The following is a 14,044-nucleotide window of genomic DNA, read 5'->3' as shown; positions in this document are numbered from 1 at the left end:
AACATTTACACTGACCACCCCTCTGTAATTTTTCACTTCTCTAACCCTACTGAGCCCCTGTTTACCTCCCTTTCTTCTCTCTTTAAAATGCCCAGTCACCTCTGTACAAATTGAAATGAGGTCAGTTTGCATTTGACCCTCTTGCTTATTGCAATGGTATATTACAGATTAAAATCTGTCTTTACCATTGTAACTGGTGTCTAGCTTTGTTTATCTTTGACTGAGGGCAGCAGTAAGAGGCTGAGCCTGATTATGTTGAATTTTAGATATTGTTGAGGCCAAGTATGCAAATTAGTCACCTTCTGAACTTCTCATGGTCCCCTAAAATAGAAAATAGAAAAGCAGCACATTAGTCCCAGAAAGGACTTTGGAGGCCCATGTGCTTGTTGCTGTGGCTGCTGCTGGAGGAGACACTAGCCAAAAAAAATAAAAATAAAAAATAATTAGTTAATCTCCGAAGAAGAAATTAAGCTTAAATAGGCCAACTAGTTAGTACCTACAGGGAAGAAGAGATGTATTATTTCCCACAGACATACATAAACACTACCTCCATAATCGGCCCTGAATGCAAATCAGGTAGGGAGAGATGCGGGAAGATAAAGTAAAGGAAATAAAAGAAGCAACGAGATACCAACAAATCCTCCAGTTTTTCTAGGTCCACAAAACTCTAGACTCTGGTGATAGAGAAGGAAGGTTGTTTCTGTAAGTGGACGGTGACCAATCCAGGATTGCTACCCTGGGCTGGGAGAGGGGAGAGGGCACCCAGGGGACCTTGTCTCGCAGCTTTGGTTGAACAGTGAATAACAGTTTTTACTAGCTTGTATATTTACTGAGGAGGGAGTAATGGGGGAGGGGGGAGTCTGGAGATTATGGGGATAGATGCGGAGGAGGTGGGGTAAAGCCTCTCACAGTTACCTCTTTGTGTCACTTGCCCCTGGGTCACAATTCACTTGATTCATTTCTTTTATTTTCAAAAGAATCAGGTTAACCTCTCTGGGCCTCTGTTACTTCATCTATAAAATTAGGTGATTATGATCTCTAAGGCTCCTTCAGCCCCCAAAATCTCTAGATCTAGCAAAAGCAGCTTAAAATATAAGATAGTGTACGAATACTAGTATGACATTATCTGATCCACTATTTTTCAAAAATCCAGGCTTGTAGACTAAGCTGATAATAGCAGATTATATTTTTTAAAAGAATTGTTCCTTGAAAAAAAAAATTGTTCCTCGGATGTCCTTACTTCCAAAAAAATTTAAAAGCCTGGAATTTTTAAAATATATTTATTAAACAGTTGTCTCAGTTTAGAAAAAAATCTTTCCCCAAACAAAGAAATGGGTAAAATGCATATTCTGTATCTTAGTAGCTTGGGGGGAAAAAAGAAACCCAACTGGGTATAGCCTATTTAAAATTAGAACTTGCTGCATGGTGCTGAGCTTCTGATGTCAGTGTGGTACGTTTTCATGCCTTCATGTTAGATATCTTACCAGACGCTGCTGTTGAGCAGTTTTCAATTTCACATACAGATGTCTCCTTATCATTTGCTTCAGGTTGTGTTTTTTTGTCTTCAGACTGTTAGGTGGCACACTTTGGCATCTTGGACCATCTTGCCACAGACTTTCTTTGTAACTGGTACTATGGAATCAATATTTTCATTCCTATAACAAAAATCAAAGAATGAATGCCCTCAGTAAAGTTCCTTTAGGCAAGGGGGAGCAATGGTTAAGATGATGTCTAGGGTAACCTTTATGTTTGGCCTCTGATTAGATGTGGGGGGCAGGGTAGATGTAGAATTCAAACTTACCTTTTAAAGATAAGTGCTCCAGGATGGACTTAGTCCCTGGACTTAGGAGAAATTGCATTATTGAACTCAGTTTTTACCCTTCCATGTACCAGCACCTTTGCCTTTCCATTTGACTGATCCTTGACTTTGGGTTCAGCTCTATGACTTGCTCTGGCCAATAGAGTAAGAAGGAAGAAATGCTGGGCCAGCTCTGAGCCTAGACCTCAAAAGGCCTTACATGTTTCTTTTTTTTTTTTTTTAAGATTTTTTATTTATTTATTTGACAGAGAGAGATAGTAAGAGCAGGAACGCAAGCGGGGCGGGGGGGGCGGTGGGTGGGAGAGGGAGAAGCAGGCTTCCTGCCGAGCAGGGAGCCTGAAGCGGGGCTCCATCCCAGGGCCCCAGGACCATGACCTGAGCTGAAGGCAGATGCTTAACGACTGACCCACCCAGGTGACCCAGCCTTATATGTTTCTTTGTTGTGCCTCTGACATTGCCATGGGGCAGGGGCGAGTTCAAACAGCAACTACGCCTGAGCCAGTCCACTGGTTCTAGGAGAAGGAGGAAAGATACTTAAAGCAGAACCAAACTGCCCCACAGACGACCAGCCTAGATCAGCAAACCCTTATCCAAGTACAGATCCATGAGAACAGATGATTGTTGTTTTAAGTCACTAAACTTTGGGATTGTTTGTTCCACAGTATTTTTGAAGCAACAGATTTCTACTCACACTCCCTTGGTGATCTAATTTGTTCTAACAGCTTGACAACATGTGTATACTCCGAAGACTTCCAAATTTATATCTCCTACCCAGAACTCACGCATGAACTCTTGGCTGATATTTCCAGCTGACTATCACTTGGGGGTCTGATAGACATCTCGAACTTTCCTTGCCCAAAACTGAATTCCTGATTTCCCTCTGAAACCCACTTCTCTCGCAGTCATCCATTTCTGTTCATGGCAACGCTGTCCTTCCAGTGGTTCAAGAAAAAATCCTTGGATTGTCCTTCACTCTCTTTGTCTCACACTCTATATATAGTCTATCAGCAAATTCTTTTGACTTTAACTTCAATATATCTCCAAATCTGACTACTTCTCATCTTCTCTACCACCAAAACCCTGGTGCAAGCCACCATCATCTCTTGGATAGATTAGCACAGTAACTACTAACCGGTCTCCATGGTTTTTGCTTCCCCTCAGTTTATTCTCCCCAGAGCAGCCCAAGTACTCTTTCAAAGTTAAGTAAGGAAAGTAATTTATTTGTTGAGAGAACTGGGTCATTTGTCCTGTAGAACTCCCACATTCTGAATTTTGCAGATTGTATCCCCATGGTCCTGGCTGACTTAAATATTATGCACAATACCTGAATCATCTGTAACAAAATGAAAACACTTGATTGAAGAAAACAGTCACTATTGAAACTGACTAAAACTTTTCACTCACTCAGTGGATAATATCAGGTATGTGGTAAAGAAAAAATGTTTGCAAGTCAGTTCTTAGCATAAGTCTACAATGAATGTGCTAGCTGTTCTCTTCGCATTCCTATTTTTAAATCTCAGCATTTCTGTTCCTGTGTTCATTAAAAACTAGTTCACGAAGATAAGGATTATGTATGTTATTTATCAAAAATTTAGACTCACCTTGAAGAATGATAAAAATGGATTATTAGTTTTTAACATTTTTGTCCTGCTATATTTTAGTAGATATATTTATTTTATTGTCTGTCTGAGATATGAATCAATGATGACTGAGGTATGTTTGCTTTTAATCTTGTTATTTACAATGACAACCTTGAGTTTAAATGGGTTTATGTCAGCAGAATTCACCTAAATGGGTTCTATTTGAGGTAAGCATTGGACTAAAATAGGAAAATCCCACAAGAAGAGCCTCATTCATGTTTATGGATTCATACAAGCTATTCCTGGTATGAGACTCAAATGAAACCATTTACAAGCTGAAAGCTTGTGCATTATGAAGTGTTTCTGGAAATAGGGCTCTTGGAAATGGAAAGTTTCCTTAAAAAATAAAAGTGAGTCACTGTATCTATTTTTAAAGGGAATTAATTCTGAATGGCTACATATAGCTGACTAGTCTTATTTAAAAAAAACAACAACAAACCTACTGAGTAAATAAAAGCAGAATAAGATACTAGAGAAACTACTTACTCAAATGCATATCATTCCTTCACTCACTCATCCCTTTTGTCATTCTGTCACTCAAGGAGTATTTATTGAACTTCTAAGCCATGCTTTACATTGTTCAAGGGGCTGGGTGAAGTGCAGTAGGCTAAGCACAAAGAACCTTCAGACATGCTCTTGCTCTAATGAAAATGATAACTAGTAGGAAAACCGAGGCATAAAATGCAAGGAGTTACAAAGCAGTAAACGCTCAGTGCTTAAAATAAAGGGTAAGTAAGAATAAAAGATAGTTTAGGACAGTGTCTCCCAAACTTGTCGGATCATAGTCACCTGAGGGCCTTTAAATATACAGGCTTTTCTTCTAGTTCAAGATGGCACATCAAGTGCATGTTTTTCTCATCACTACTTTCCGAGACTCCATTACATTACAAATGAAAAAAAAAGGGGGGGGGAAGACTTTTCTAATAGTAAAGATAGAGAGGAATATAAGAAATTTCAACAATGTATGGAAGATAAGAAAATAAAAGAAAAAAAGGAAGGAAGCATATAGATGGATGACTCTCAGTGGATGAACTCGTAGCCCAGAACAAACCACAAAGGGGTCACAGTGGAGGGGTGGAAATCGTTGTCCTGAAGAATTTTACAGAATCTCCTGATTCAGAGTTGGAGGTACAACAGAGATCCAGAAGGAGAAGCAGGGCTGAAAACAGATGGGTTTATTGATGATCTTTGTACGCAGTACTTAGACTCCCAAACTGCTTGGACGATATAGCAACCAGTCTGCTTTTGCCCCTGGGCAAGACTGAAAGGACTTTACTCTTATGAAATTAAAGCATCTGAGAAAAGCTAAGGCTTCCAATGTGAGCGTTGCTGCTCTGGAGTGGGGCTGTTCTTTCTGTGTTTGGGAGGCTCTTAGCTTGACTGCTGACTCCCTACAGGTTCAATCTACAGCTAAGCAGCTGATTTCATGCTTTTCCAAGTACACAGAGCTTCCAGTTAGATGTTTCTCCACACACCAATTATATAAATATCCATTCAAGTTTATTATTATTAAATATAAACAGGCCACCTGGACATACGATGAAAACCAGCAAGATGAAAAGGAAAGACTAAGAGGAAAAACTCAGTAAAACTGACCTCAGATGGGGACAGAGATAATTCAGGGGGAAAAAAAAGGCTGTATATCTGAAACTAACATAACACTGTATGTTAATTATACTTTATTTAAAAAAGAAAAAAGGCTAATTAGTGATAATGAAAGTGATTTGACAGGCATTTAAAAAAATTTTTTTTTCAGATATTTCTATATAGAAGGAACAATCAGAGAAAAAGAATGAATTCTTAAAATGAAAACCATGATAGCCCTCCAAAAAGCTTCACTGGAAGATAAAGTTGAGGGACTATCCAAGAATATAGGAAAAAAAAAAAAACAACCCAAAGATAAAAGTATGAGACAGGTACAGAAATATAGAAAGCTTAGGGAAAATGAGAGTTTCATAAGGAAAGAAGTACAGGACGGGAAATAATATAAGCAAAAATTTCCAGAGATGAAAAATACATGGAGTGGTCAAACTGAAAAGACTAAGGACTTACCAGGTACACAGTAGGTTAAATGGTAAAAAATATAAACAAACAAACAAATAAAAAATAAAAAAAAGCACTAGCCAGATTCATCATCATGAAATTTCAAAAACTTATTACATCTTAAATTTAAAAATCCTATTAAAAATTCTAAAAACTTTAAGGGAGGAAAAATATTACCTATAAAGAAATAAGAAGCTGATCAGCACTAAATATGGAAGACAACAGTGTACTTCTTTCAAGGTTTTGAAAGAAAATAATTTTAGATCTAAAATTCTATAGCCAAACAATCTATATTAATGGTGAGGGCAAAATGAAGGTTTTTTAGATAAAGGTAAAACTAATTAAAAAAAAAAGATTTTATTTATTTATTTGACAGAGAGAGAGAGAGACAAAAGCAGGGTAAGTGGCAGGCAGAGGGAGAGGGAGAAGCAGTCTTCCCGCTGAACAAGGAGCCTGATGTGGAGCTTGCTTGAACCCTGGACCTCAGGATCGTGACCTGAGCCGAAGGCAGTTACTTAACCCACTGAGCCACCCAGGTGGCCCCCAAACCAACATTTTTTAAACAAAATTATTATTATTATTACTATTATTATATTTTTTATTTAAGTAGGCTCCACACCCAGCACAGAGCCCAGAGAAGGACTTGAACTTCAAGACCCTGAGATCAAGACCTGAGCTGAGATCAAAAGTTGGATGCTTTACTGAGTGAGCCACCCAGGTGCCTCAAACAAAATTACTATTATTATTTATTTTATTTTGGCAGCGGGGAGGGGCCGAGGGAGAGAGAGAGAATCGACATGGGGCTTAATCTCACAACCCTGAGATCATGACCTGAGCTGAAATCAAGACTGGGATGCATAACCAACTAAGCCACCAGGTGCCCCCCAAAATTATTTTTTAAAAAGACTTTAGACATGCAAAACACTCAAAAAGTTTTTGCCTAGCTAACAAATACACACTGTGTACCTATTTCGGCATTCTCTTAGGCAGTAGAGATAGAACAAGAAACGTGATGGATGTCCTGCCTTCAAGAAATTTATATTTTAAAGGAGGTAAGTTTCAAGCATCCTTCTGGAGAAAGTTATTTGGAGATGTACTCCAGCAAATGATTAGTAAAAAACAAGAAGTTATAAGAAGTGACAGAACTAAACTAAGCAAGCAATGAAAAATCTAAGATGAGTGGTATGTCATAGTCCTAAAATGCCCTGATTCAAATTCAAACAAGAAGTCATTATACTCCTTTAGAATCTCTTATAGAAAAAAGAAATAAAAATAGATTTCTTGTAATAAATAAAATGAGAATCCCCTGGAAGATAGAAGTGATAAGGTGTGGTATTAACTGTGTTCAGTAATATCCAGTTAAATACCTTTCCTAGGTACATAGGATGTCTACATTTTTCAGTGTTCCCTGTAGTTTGTTAGTACTGTATAATTGAATTATGGCCAAGGGAATGTGAATTTTATTTTCAGGCCAGGGCAGCTGAGAAACAGTGGATTTCTATTTGATGTCCCCAGCCCCCAAGCGTTAGTTGGCTGGATGGACTGGATCCAAAGGAGAGCTTCAAAGATCTCAGGGTGTCAGAGCCACAGCATGGACGAAAACTTTCTCCTGTGGACTGTGAACTGTGATGGACTGTGATATAATCAAGAAATAAATTTTTGTAATATTAAGCCACTGACCAACTGAGATTTCAGGGTTTTATTTGTTACTGCAGCATTTCTTAATCTACCCTAACTACAAATACAGTGAGAGAGAGAGAGAGAGAGAGAGAGAGAGAGAGAGAAAGAGATAGAGAAAGCACCCTTTTCTCTCAGTAAGAAATAAATATACTTAGGACTCAAAATAAAATGCAGAACAACAAACTCATAATCCAATTCAAAGTCAAGTTAAATGTGGCCATCTGTCAGGGCAGAAGCTAGGTCCTGGGCACAAATAAATCTATGAAGAATTAAGAAAAAGAAATTGGTGCTGACAGGAAGGCAAAAGGGGGCAGCAGCCTGAAGAGAAGGCAGAGTTCAAGAACAACTGTGGTAGGTTCATTTATTCTTAAGTCCACTGGCACCGTACCAACTACCACCAGAGTCATTTGCTGATGTTATAGAGGAGTTAACCTACTTTGGATCTAGAGCAAAGCTACATAATATATGAAAGTTTGAAAGTTAAGAAGCATCTGTATGTATATAGATATAGAGGACAGAGACTCTCAAGGGGGACAGGTGGGGAAGTAGAAAGGAGCAGTGATAATGAATGAACTGTGGCTCAAAAAGCAGATTAGCTTGGTTGGCCACATTTCTGTATATTGAGTCTCCCCAAGTTCTGATAGTTATCTACAAACCCGTATACAAGTTTAGATCATTTGAGACATCCAAGTCATCTGCATTAGGAAATACTTATCCAGCCAAGAGGAGTGCAAAGTAGGACCAGGACTATTTGTTCCTGCCCTAAAGGAGTTTACAGTCTCACTGGGCACACATTAAGATAGCGAGAGCAATGAGAAACCCAAGGCAGCACATAAGAAGGGCCAAGTGACTGGTGCAGAAAACCACATACCCTTATAGGATTTAGAAGAGGGAGAAAATCTAAGGGTTTAGAGAGCTAGGGAGGAGGGTGGACTTGAGCTGCTAGATCTTGAGGGTCAGACAGCTTAGGCAAGAAGAAAGAGGGAAGGAGGGCCTTCCAAGTGGAGAAATGGTGCCAGCAAAGGCAAGAAGATAGCAATTAGGGGCCAATGTAGGAAGAGTCCAGCTATGAGATGGCAAATGTAAGTTGGGTCCAAAGTGTATAGGGCCTCGAACAACAGGTAGGATTTGGGATTTATTTTGTAGATAATAGGTAGCATCAAGGTAAAAGTGGTGGTTTTGTACCCAGATCACACTTATTTTTCAAGTATTAGTTTTTGAACTTTCATCTGTCTGGGAATACTCTCCCCAGTTAGTTTGGTTCTGGAGTAGCTACAAAAGTCATTTAGCCTTGCCTTATTGGGAGTGAAGAATGAAAAGTTCTGTTCCAGAAGATGATACACCCATATCTGTTGTTGCCAAGATTTTTCCTTCCTTCTTCCTTAATGTTAAAGTAAGGAAACCTCCCAGGAGTTCCGAGAATTAAGTAGTATCTCGCAAGGGACTTTCTTATGCTTATTATTTATGTAGCTTATTAAAGAAAAGATGTCTTTTACAAACATTACCTTATTAGTCTTTGTTGAATCTACTTCAAACAGTCAGGAAAGATGGTGGGACCGTGGTGGGGGGGTAGGGAGACCCAAGAATACCAGGAAGGCTGTCTATAGATGTTAAATAGGATTTGGAGACTGTGAGGGTTCTAAAAACATGTTGTATTATGGAACAGCTTTCCTCTTTCTAAGAAATAGAAAAACCACGTGTTTTTCCCTCAACATACTTTTCCTTGAGCAGAGAATACAGAAAATGTCTTTTATATCTTTAGACATAGACATAAGTAAACATGGGACTATATAAAAGCAACACAGCTAGTGGGTTAAGCATTTGTTTATAGGTTTGGTGTAGTTTGCACAATGGAAGTTGGCTGAAGAACATACATGGAAAGAATAAAAACAGGGATCTTCTCTACTCATCCAAGCCTCACAAGGACCCAAGAGCATCACAGAATCGGACTCACAAAGACAGGAATAGAGGTTGGGAAATGATCTGAATAGTGAGTTTCCAGCCCAGCAGTGGGTCTGCAGCTCCCTTTTTGTGCCTGGCTATTATGCTGTTTTAAAAGGTAAGCTGAGGGGCGCCTGGGTGGCTCAGTTGGTTAAGCGACTGCCTTCGGCTCAGGTCATGATCCTGGAGTCCCGGGATCGAGACCCGCATCGGGCTCCCTGCTCGGCGGGGAGTCTGCTTCTCCCTCTGACCCTCCTTCCTCTCGTGCTCTCTATCTCTCATTCTCTCTCTCTCAAATAAATAAATAAAATCTTAAAAAGAAATAAAAGGTAAGCTGAGGCACATTACATTTTTCAAAAGTTGATTTGTTCATGGATTGATTTGAATTGGTCATTGCCAAAGTGGAGGTGGTTAAGAGTGCTCCACCAACGGGGCAAGGTCTTCATACAGAAGATGCTGAAACAAAGCAAAGCAGTTATTCAGTTCGCTATAGCTTATGTGGTTGCCTTGTTTGGGAAAGCCTAGTTGGCTATCTGTGATTGGTTGTTCTTAAATTTCCCTTTCTTGGATTGAAGTGCATTGACTGGCTTAGGCTTGAAATTTCCAGACCTCTTCCTAAAGAATGTATACCATTTTGCATTCCTATCAATAACAAATGAGTTTCAGTCACTCTACAACTTTGCCAGTGTGTGAGTTTGTCAGTCCTTTAAATTTAGTCATTCTAGTGGGTATGCAGTGATATCTCATTGTGGTTTTTAACTTGATCTCCTGATGACTAAAGGTGTTGGTCACTTTTTCATGTTTATTGATAATTTATATATTTTCCTTTATGAAATGTCTATTCTTTTGCTGAGTTTTTTTCTTTTTAAATCTGGTTGCTTCTTATTTTTATTAAGATGAAGGACTTCTTTATATATCCTAGACACAAGTTCTTTGTCAGATATATGCTTGCATATGTTTTCTCCCAGTCTGTGGCTTACATGTTCATTTTCTTACTGGTGTTATGATGAGCACAAACTTTTAATTTTGATGAAGTCCTATTTATCAGGTCGGTTTTTGGTTTTTAGGCAACTATTGCTTTGTATGTCCAAGAAATCTTTGCCTGACTCCTAGTCATGAAGATATTCTCCCATGTTTGGTCTGAAATTTTTATGATTTCAAGTTTTACATTTAGGTCTATCATCTGTCTCAGATTAAATTTTGTATATGGTGTGAGGTAGGGGTTGAAGGTAACATTTTTTTCCATATAGATTCAGAATTATTTATTCCAGCACCATTTTGTTGAAAAGACTTTCCTTTGTCCATTTCTTTGGCACCTTTGTCAAAAATCAAATGACCATATAGGTATGGCCTATGTCTGGGCTCTCTATTCAGTTACACTGATGTGTTTGTCAATCCTGAAGCCAGTAGCACACAGTATTATGATTGCTATAACTTTATAGTAAGTTTTGAAATCAAGTGGTATAAATTCCTGAAAACTTGCTCTTCTTTTTCAAAATTGCTTTGGGTATCCTACATCTTTTGCACTTGTGTTTAATTACAGAGTTGTCTTGCTAGTTTCTCCCAAAAGTGTTTTTGGAAGTTTGATTGAAATTGTGTTGAACCTATAAAAACATCTGGGGAGAACTGACATCTTAACAATACCGAATCTACCAACCCATGCATATAGTATATTTCTCAAGTGTTTTAAGTCTTTTAAGTTTCTTTCAACAATGTTTGGAGGTTTTTACTGGAAAGGTCTTACATATCTTGTGCTAAATTTATAAAGTTTTTTTATATGAAATTCCCATAACATAAAATTAACCATTTCACAGTGACATTTCAGTGGTATTCAATACATTTACAATTTAGGGACACCACTACCTCTATTTAGTTCCAAAACATTTTCATCATTCAAAGGAAAACCCTGTACCCCTTAGCAGTTTCTACAAATTCTGTCTTCCCCCTCACCCTTGAAAACCAGCAATCTGATTTCTATCTCAATGGATTTGCCGTTCTATAATTTCATATAAATGGAATCATGCATTATGTGACCGTTTATGTCTGGCTTATTTCACTTAGCATAATGTTTTTAAGGTTCATCCATGTTGTAGCATGTGTCAATACTTCATTTCTTCTCATGGCTGATTAATAGTATACACCCTATTTTGTATATCCATTCATCCATTGATGGACATATGAGTCATTTCTACCTTTTGACTATTGTAAATAGTGCTGCTATGAACATTTGTATAAAAACATTTGAATACCTGTTTCCCATACTTCTGAGTATATCCCTAGGAGTGGAATTACTAGCTGATACGGTAATTCTATGTTTAACTTTTTTAGGAGCTGCCAAACCATTTCCCATAGTGGTGCACCATTTTACATTCCCACCAGCAATGTACAAGGGCTCCAATTCTCTCACATCTTCACCAAGTCTGTTACTGTCTGTCTTTTTGATAATAGTCATCGTAGTAGATGTGAGATGGTTTTTGAAGTGAAGTGGGTTCACTGGTTTTGATTTGCATTTCCCTGATGACTCATTACGTTGAGCATCTTTTCATGTGTTTACTGGGCATTCGTGTATCTTCTCTGGAGAAATGTCTGTTCAAATCCTTTGCCCATTTCTTATTTAGGTTGTCTTCTTATTATTGAGTTGCAAGAGTTCTTTATATATTTTGGATACAATCTCTTATCAAGTGTATAATTTACAAGTATTTTCTCCCATTCTGTAAGCTGTCTTTTCACTTTCTTGGTGGTATCATCAGCAGCACTAAAGTTTGTAATTTTTATGAAGTCCAATTTATCTATTTTTCTTCTGTCTCTTGTGCTTTTGAGGCTGTATTTAAGAAACCACTGCCTAACCCAAGGTCATAAAGATTTATGTTTTCTTGTATTGTTTTTTTAGCTTTAGGCCACACTTCAAGTAGTACTGTGTTAGAGTACTTATATTTCCAGGAACATATGATACCATAGTTAAAGGAATCATGCTAATGGAGAAATTTCAGCTTCAAGTGAGTTTGGTGAGGAGAGATATTTTTGTTTAAGAGAGGTCTCTAGCATCCTTCAAATTACATCAGTCAGGGACTGCCAATTCACCCATGTGTACAAGGGGTCTTACTTGGCTCCCCTGGCAATGTGCACTGGAGTTTAGTGGTTAAAAGCAGAGGTTTGGAATTCATAGTTTCCAAAGGTTCACATTTCTAATTTTCTACTCATCAGCCAAGTGACTTAACTCCTCAGATTTCAATTAAAGAGTTAAATAGTCTCTGCCTCAGAGGGTTGTTGAGAGGATTAAATGAAATAATGTGTTAAGACACTTAGCACAATGTTCCGCTCATTGTAATCACTCAGTGAAAGTTGGCTGCTGTTATTATTATTGGCTGCCAAGTAGTTGGATGATAGTGCCATATAAGCAGAGGGATGAGAAAGCAACTACATATAAAATCACAGTTTCACCAATGATGGTTTAGTACTGAATTCAAACAGTATTTAACCATGTTTTAAAGCACACAATTTGGGGTAAATGTTGATTCTTTAGAAAGTCGATCTCTAGAGGGCCATAAAAGCTATTTTAATCACAACTAATTACAAGCAAGTATAAATCAATAAACTTTGCTAAATGGTCTAAAATATAATAAAGAAAACCATCATTAACAATCATCCAGGAAGCCACTGTCCTTAATAGTGAGATGATGTAAAAGTTGGATGAGAAGAATGAATTTTATTGTTTGGAAACTCCAGACGTTAACAATGCTTTCAGGGAAGTTCTTAATTTGGCACAGAGTCCTGGCTTTTCAGAATGATTATTTACTTTAGATAACTTGAGTTTATTACTTCTAAATTATATGTATATTAGGCCTGGAATGGAAATAAATGGCCATTTGCAGCAAGGTAGTCTCGGCTCTTAGTATTTTTTGGATCCTTTCTCAGCTCAAGACCAACTGTCTTGCCATTCTTCCTCCTGAAGCTACGATATTGTTTCAGAGCCCACATCAAGACTGGAGTCCAGTGGCATTTAGAAAGCCTTAGCTCCCTTCTAGTCCTGCATACTGGTGACTGACTCAAGTCTAGGGGTCCTAGGGCCTTACCTGCTCTCCCAGTGTATGTTGCTGCCCTCTGAGTAGGAGAGCCAATGCCCACATGGGTTCCTGAGTTAAATTCCTCTCTGCCCATCATATCCCCTAGTCAAGCACTGGGCTTGCTTCTTGCCACCCTATTTATTCTCAGTGGTGTGTTTTCCCAAGGCTAGAATGTGACCATGAAGCCAAGTGAGCAGCAGGGACCCATTATCTAGGATGATGAGGATTGACAACCTCCTGCTCCTCGGATATCCGTGCTGCTGAGCTCTATTCCCTTTGTGGTCCTGGCTACACCCTAGGTCACAGCTTTGCTTGCATCACACAAGAATCTGTGAGGCCTTTTGGACAGTGTACCTTTCCAACCCAGTTCCTGTCCTACCCTGGGGAACAGACCAAGTTCAAGTCCAGCCCCTTCTGTCATCTTCACCTATCTATATTGCAATGGGGGATATCACAGATGTTACAGACTGGTTCAGTTCTGATGGTAAGGCCAAGAGATTGAGCAGGAAAAGCTTGTTATAGCAGTAAGAACTGGATTTGAGTCTTGACTCTGCAACTAACAAGCCTTCATATCTGCTGACCTCCCTTGGGTAAATCAAAGGGCTAATGAGAACGTAAGATGACACAGATGGCATAAATATGCACTGGAAAACTGTTAACACTAATAAGAAGTTACTGTTGGCTGATCACTGAGTGCCAAATAGAGAGAAGGATTCTGTAATCCGAGTTAACAGAAAATCTAAAATAACAGTGGTGTAAACAAGATAGAATTTCATTTCTTTCCAAAATAAAAGAAGTCTGGAAGTGGGCAGTCTGGAGTTAGAACATTGGTTCAGTGGTTGTTGGGGACCCAGGCT

This window comes from Eumetopias jubatus, unplaced genomic scaffold (genome assembly GCF_037043125.1).
Source record: "Eumetopias jubatus isolate StellerSeaLion01/CBP00866 unplaced genomic scaffold, mEumJub1_p1.0 scaffold_16, whole genome shotgun sequence".
Classification (NCBI taxonomy): Eukaryota; Metazoa; Chordata; class Mammalia; order Carnivora; family Otariidae; genus Eumetopias; species Eumetopias jubatus.
The sequence above is the reverse complement of the archived record's forward strand: the minus strand, read 5'-3'. Positions refer to the sequence as shown.